Here is a 6000-nt window from a genome sequence, read left to right on the forward strand (position 1 = left end):
TGAGGTGACATCTCATTGTAGTTTTGATTTGTATTTCCCTGATACTGAGTGATGTTGAGCATTTTTCCATGTGTCTGTTGGCCATTTGTATTGGGGGGGATTTTTGTATCTTATTTTGTGAAGCACTACTATTCAATATTTTGCCCATTTTATTGGGTTATTTGCTTTCCTATTGCTGAATTGTAAGGGGATTTTTATAATCTACAGACTAGTCCTATCTTTGATGTTTATATTGGAAGTATTTTCTCATGCTGTTCATTTCCCTTTTTTTCTTGATGGTGTGATTTTCTTAGTTCTTTGAAGAAAAAATCATTTTAATTTTAATACATATCAAGTTATTAATTTTTTCTTGTAAGATTCGTGTGTGTGTTTATCCAGAATCATAAAACTTTTATTCTCTTTTACATATTCTTCTAGATAATTTAGTTTTATTCAAGTTTTTAAATGTGTGGCTATGAGTAGAGGGTCAATGTCTAGTGTTCTGGTATCACTTGTCGAAATGACTTTCTGCTTCTCATTGAATTGCCTTGATATCTTTGTCAAAAATAAATTTACCATGCACATGTAGTTGAACTTCTAAATTGGTGATTCTGAAACAGGAGAGGCAATTCTGTAGAGTTCTTAGACATGTCCCGCTAGATGTATTCTTATATATTTTATCATTTCTTGTCCTATTTCTTAAAAAAAAAAATCTTGGATAAATGGTTAAAGTTATAGATGAACTTTAAGAGTGGACACATGGGTACTCCATATATGCTGGTGGATTTAACAGATGTGTTTGTCTTGATTTCTGATAACTTGCTTTCTCTGACTCTTTGAATCCCCAAATCCATGTCTTCCAGCACCTGGAGAAAGGCTCTCTCTTGCTGCATTTTCTTTGAATAGTGTTTTCTAGCTATTTTCCAGGTGCTGCTTCTTTTCTCAGTTGTTCAATCGCTTGGAGCTTCTTGTTTAGGTTCTTGATCTGTTGGTCTGTCTGGTGCTCTCAAGAGGTGATTGAGAGGCAGTCTTTCATGGTATGCTGTGAGGGGCAGGAGCAGAGCCACTCGGGACTCTTGCCACTTCTCACTCCCTGCTCTTCAGCTTTCTTAGCCCTCAAGCTTCCTTTACTTTTGAGGGGTTGTTTCTGATAGCAGCTTTTCATTTCCTGGTTGTGGTTTTACATTTGGAGGTAGCTCCTCCTCACACCATTTAGAACTGGTGATTGGTTTATTTCCTAAACCTGGGCATCTGTAAGCCATTGCAGCTTTATGTTCTTCACTAGGTACTTCACTTGGAACTGCTTGATAAATCATTGTTTTTCCTGGAAATAGTCCATCCAAAAATGGGTGCCAAGATTTCTGCATTTGATGGCACATACTTGTGCAAGATAGGTTAATGCCAAATCTTGTACCCGATGTTAACATGGAACCTGGGAGGACATGTAGCTTGTAAGAGCACCTGAGGGACATATTTAGAATCAGAAATAACTTTGTAGTTCATAACATCTCACACTTTTTTTGTCTCTTCAGCTTTCCAAATTTAGCTAGTACTAATATATGTCCATGAGGACTGTCACAGACGCCATTATCATGACCGGTTCCAAAGTCAAACACAAAATCAGATTTGGCAAGTATAAAACCATAATTTGAGCTACATCATAAAGAAGCCAGTTTTGGTAACCGTGTTCCTATAGGTCCTCTGTTGTTGCTGTGAGCTAATACTGGACAACTGCTGAAATACAGCAATTAAAATTGTTCACAGTTCTTTTTATCGAGAATCTCTAAAAGTCATAAAAACAACATATGCCAGCTTTTAATAAATTTCAATAATATTTAAATACTCCCTTTATTTATATAGAATATTTACTAGTTTGGCATTTGTTTCTTTACTCAAATTATCCATCAAATGTTCAATAAAACAATGTTTATGATCTGAAGATTACTGGATCTCCATAATTCTGAAAGGATTCTGTGGGTCTTTACAGAAGGTCTTATAAAAGGAATGACAAGATAATTGTTGATTAGCACATGGATGGTAATGACTGGAAAAATGGGGTTGACATAAAAAAAATCCATTAAAATTTATGGGGCAGTGGGATGTAGAAAACAAGTGAGTTATAACAGCAGAGAGTGATATCTCATTAACCCTATAAAACAAGACAGAGACTTTTTTTTTTTTAATTTCCCTAGACTCTAAACCAGAAGCTACTTGTTTTTAAGCCCATGAGGAAGCTCTTCCCTCCCCTACTTGGCTGATAATAAGCCCCAGTCTATCCCAAATCTTGGTACTTACCAGGCTTTTATAGCAAATGAGAAAATAGTGAAGTTAATGCTCCTTAACAGGCATTTCATCTGTACCAGTTTCATTCTGAGTATGACAAATCCATCCAATACACTCAATCTTTACACAAAAATGATTTAAAATGGACGATTAGTTGGGTGCAGTAATTGAACTTTCCCCTTGGCTATGAGAAAATCATGTCTCCAGTAATAAAGACTCTTTAAAACAACTGAATTTCAACACTAAGAGTGACCTCAGAGACTGAGAGGTTAATTTCTCATTTAATTTCTCCATTTTCTGTCATTCGTACCTACCATTCAGAGTCTCTCAATCCAGTTTCCTTAATTTCTTTTCCCTTAATGTCTACACTCTACTACTTTCCTGTTGGAAGGTGGCCTTATGCTTTCAGCCCTAACAGACACATTATTCTACTTCCAAGTAGGTTCAGTTGGCCATGTAAATTTTTTACAGTTAGTGTGCCATGTGTATTTGATTCTAAAATAGGCAGTGGGGGAGTTCTTCACTTTTAAAAGTGTGGGTTCCTGACTCTGCTTTTTGATCTTTATAAAGCCATATGGTTTTTTCTGACCTTGGATAATGGAAGAGATATCGAGCAATTGAGGATGTGCAAAGACTGTTGAAAATCTATTGAGAAATAACAGAACACTAGCATAGGACAGAGAGTACTGCCCTTACCACCTAACACATCTGTATCGCTATTTCTTTGGATGCACCAGGCAGGAGATCAGAATTGCTATTAATGAAACTAAATACCAAACACAGCGCTTGTGAGGCTAAAACCCTCTTCCCACCGCTGGAGATTTCCCCTGGCTAATCAGCAGATCACCTATGGATGTGGAGGGGAGTGAAGACACAACCAAATAGGGTGATTGAGGGAATCTGGTATTAAAATCTCCTTCCCTGGATGGGCGAATAGAACTCAGTTCAATATCTTGATATTTATTTGTTCAATTAGAATGGTGAGGTACTCAATTTCAAGGAGCCTCGGGAACCCAATCAAAGTTTTCTTGAGTTTTTATCTAATTCTAAATTTTCTTTTACTTGAGTCATAGCTTCTGTAATTTTTAGTGCAGGAAACTGCAAAATAAATTTTAAAAGTTGTGAGGAAGTAGTGTTACCCAAATATCAAGTATAAAAAAAAAAAATCAGCTTGCTTAACTCATCTGTGTAGTTTGGCCAAAGCTGCTGAAGGACGTCCAACTTAGAGTATTTTATGTCTTATTTTTCTATTCTATGAGTGGATAACAATTCTATCTTTTCTGGCCAATAGAATTGGATAGAAAATATTTATATGACTAAAATCTATGCACTTTGTCCTGTCCATATTTATGCCCAAATACTATTCCAATAGTTAGGCAGTTTAAAATAAGCCATAATATATTCTTCTGAACAAAATTATATAAATGTTGTATGAGTCTGAAAGTTACTTTACTTGTAGGAATATATTACAAGAAATTCCTTCATTTCTAAAATATATAATAAGCTTATAAGAGAGAGAAAAAGGTTACTATAAATGTGCTTTCTTATTCATTTAAAATAGTTTCTCAGAGTTTCTAAGACAGGTGGAAAGGTCAAATACTCATGTTAGTATGTTCATTTAATGACAATTTTTTCATTGCACAGTAAGTGAAATATTTTAAGACTGTGATTCCATGGGTTACTGGTCTCAGATCAAAAATAGATGCCATGCACTTTTACATAAATTTGCTGCACAACCATTCACCACTAATGATTCCCTAGTCTTTCCTCTATGCCTTCATGATTTTGGAGAATGAATATATACTGTTCACATGAATTTTGAGAGTCACCTGGATGTCATGACTGGCTGGCACTGTTGGAACACAACAAATTGTGTTATTTCCATCACACAATAACCAACATCTTTCACACTTTGTTAAACAAGGGATCTAAGGGGTTGAAAGCATTTTGCAATCAGAGATGGTTATGTAATCTACAAAATTGTTTTTTATACTATTATGGCCTTTCAGTTCTAAATAACTTAGAAACAATTTGGACTTGAGAACATGTGGTCTAGCAGGGCTCAAGGGACAGCGTCCTTTAAAGGACTCAACATGGTCCACTAACGTCAGTGACCACTCATGCTAGGGACCCTGCTCTAAGGCTTCCTGTGCGTTTCTAATGGGAACCCCCTTGAGAACAGGCACACGGACATAGCTATAAATCCATGGTCTCCCACTTTGATTAGAGCAAAGTACTCTATTGTAACCTTCTTTGGTTCTCAGTTGGAGCGGGGCTACTGATGGCTTTTAGTGGAGAATAGCTCAGCAGTAAACCACTGCCCACAAGCTAATGTGTCTGTGAAAGTGGTTGAAGAAAGTGGACAGCATGGGGTGAGTGGAAAGAATCAGATGCTGTGAAAAATAATAAAGTAGGCACAGCTATCCCTGCCCCAACTATCCCTGCCCACAAGCCAAGAGACTTAAAAATAGTGCAAGGGAAGATGATGGGGGAAAATGGTAGGGTTTTCCATCATTTTAAATGTGCCAAGGAATCCTAGCTGACTTTTTACAGTTTCTGTGTCTCATCTTGAGAGCAAACTGTATTAACTGCCAACCCAACCTCCAGAATCTATCTGTTGACAAAAAGAAAAAAAAAAAGTCTTATGGACTTTTATGGACACCCTTGTCTATACCTGATTCATGATTATGCCAATTCAAAAGAAATGTGTTCAATTTTTATCAGATTATAAGATTGTTTTAAGCTCTGATTTCCGTCTACATTCTGTATTCTCTAAATTCTTTAAACTCAAAAGAACGTCCTTATCAATAAATCCACAGGTTATTTCTTCATATTCCAGCTGCCCTGTACAATATGGTTAATAGATGACATTCTTCATTTTTCATTTCTTTCCCCAACTGGGAAAATAATGGTCCATGATTTGTCTTGAACTGCAAATCTGTTCCTTTGGCCTTATGGGGCTATATCTGGAGATTTCATTGCAAAAGTGAAAAAGTCAAGGGTGGGAGATACAGATTTCTAATAAGTCACTGGTTCCAAACCTTGGGTTAGATATTCTTACACATAATGTAGGGGCCAAGTGCAGGTTGCCCCAAGATGGGTCACTTTGGCATAACGATTATCTTGAATTAGAAGCAATCAAAATCCAGCAGATTCAGGAAAAGCTCTTTACCTTCTCCACAATAGGTTAAAGAGACTTTAGGTAGAGGACCTGCTCCAGGAAGAGGGCACTCACCACGGATAACTGCGTTATGCTAGGAAGCAGGTGCGGTGGCTGGAAGGAACCTAGCAAGGTCTGTTCCATCAAGGCCCTCTCTTTGTCCAGTGGCTTCTGGGTGGCCCAGCAAACATCGGTTTACCAAACGCTTGCTCTTTTTCATTTTCCTGTGAATTGTATTCCTTCCCTTTGAAGTCCCAGAACCCCAACCCTCTGTCCTTTGTTCAGGATGACTTCTATACTTCATTTTGCCTCACTGTGAAATTTCCATGTCTGTGTGGATTCCCTGTACATATGAAATTAAATTGGATTTTCTCTTGTGAATATGGTCTCATATCAGTTTGACTCTTAGTCCAGCTAGAAGGACCTAGAGGGGCAGAAGAAGTTTTTCCTCCCTGACAACAGTCATCCATTATGATATAAAAGAAAAGAAAAAAAAAAAAACCCAACCAAACCATTGTGACACAATGTTCATGATCTATGTTAGGTATAGCATGGAAAAAGTGGTTTTTAATCACTAG

At 37.0% G+C, this 6000-nt stretch overlaps 1 pseudogene; it reads right to left on the bottom strand.

Moving 5' to 3' along the window:
- Positions 1 to 2348, bottom strand: part of LOC111094191 — a 37655-nt pseudogene extending 35307 nt beyond the window's left edge.
- Positions 2349 to 6000: the final 3652 nt, after the last annotated feature.

The sequence above is a fragment of the Canis lupus genome, chromosome 2 (assembly GCF_011100685.1).
Source record: "Canis lupus familiaris isolate Mischka breed German Shepherd chromosome 2, alternate assembly UU_Cfam_GSD_1.0, whole genome shotgun sequence".
NCBI classification, from domain to species: Eukaryota; Metazoa; Chordata; class Mammalia; order Carnivora; family Canidae; genus Canis; species Canis lupus.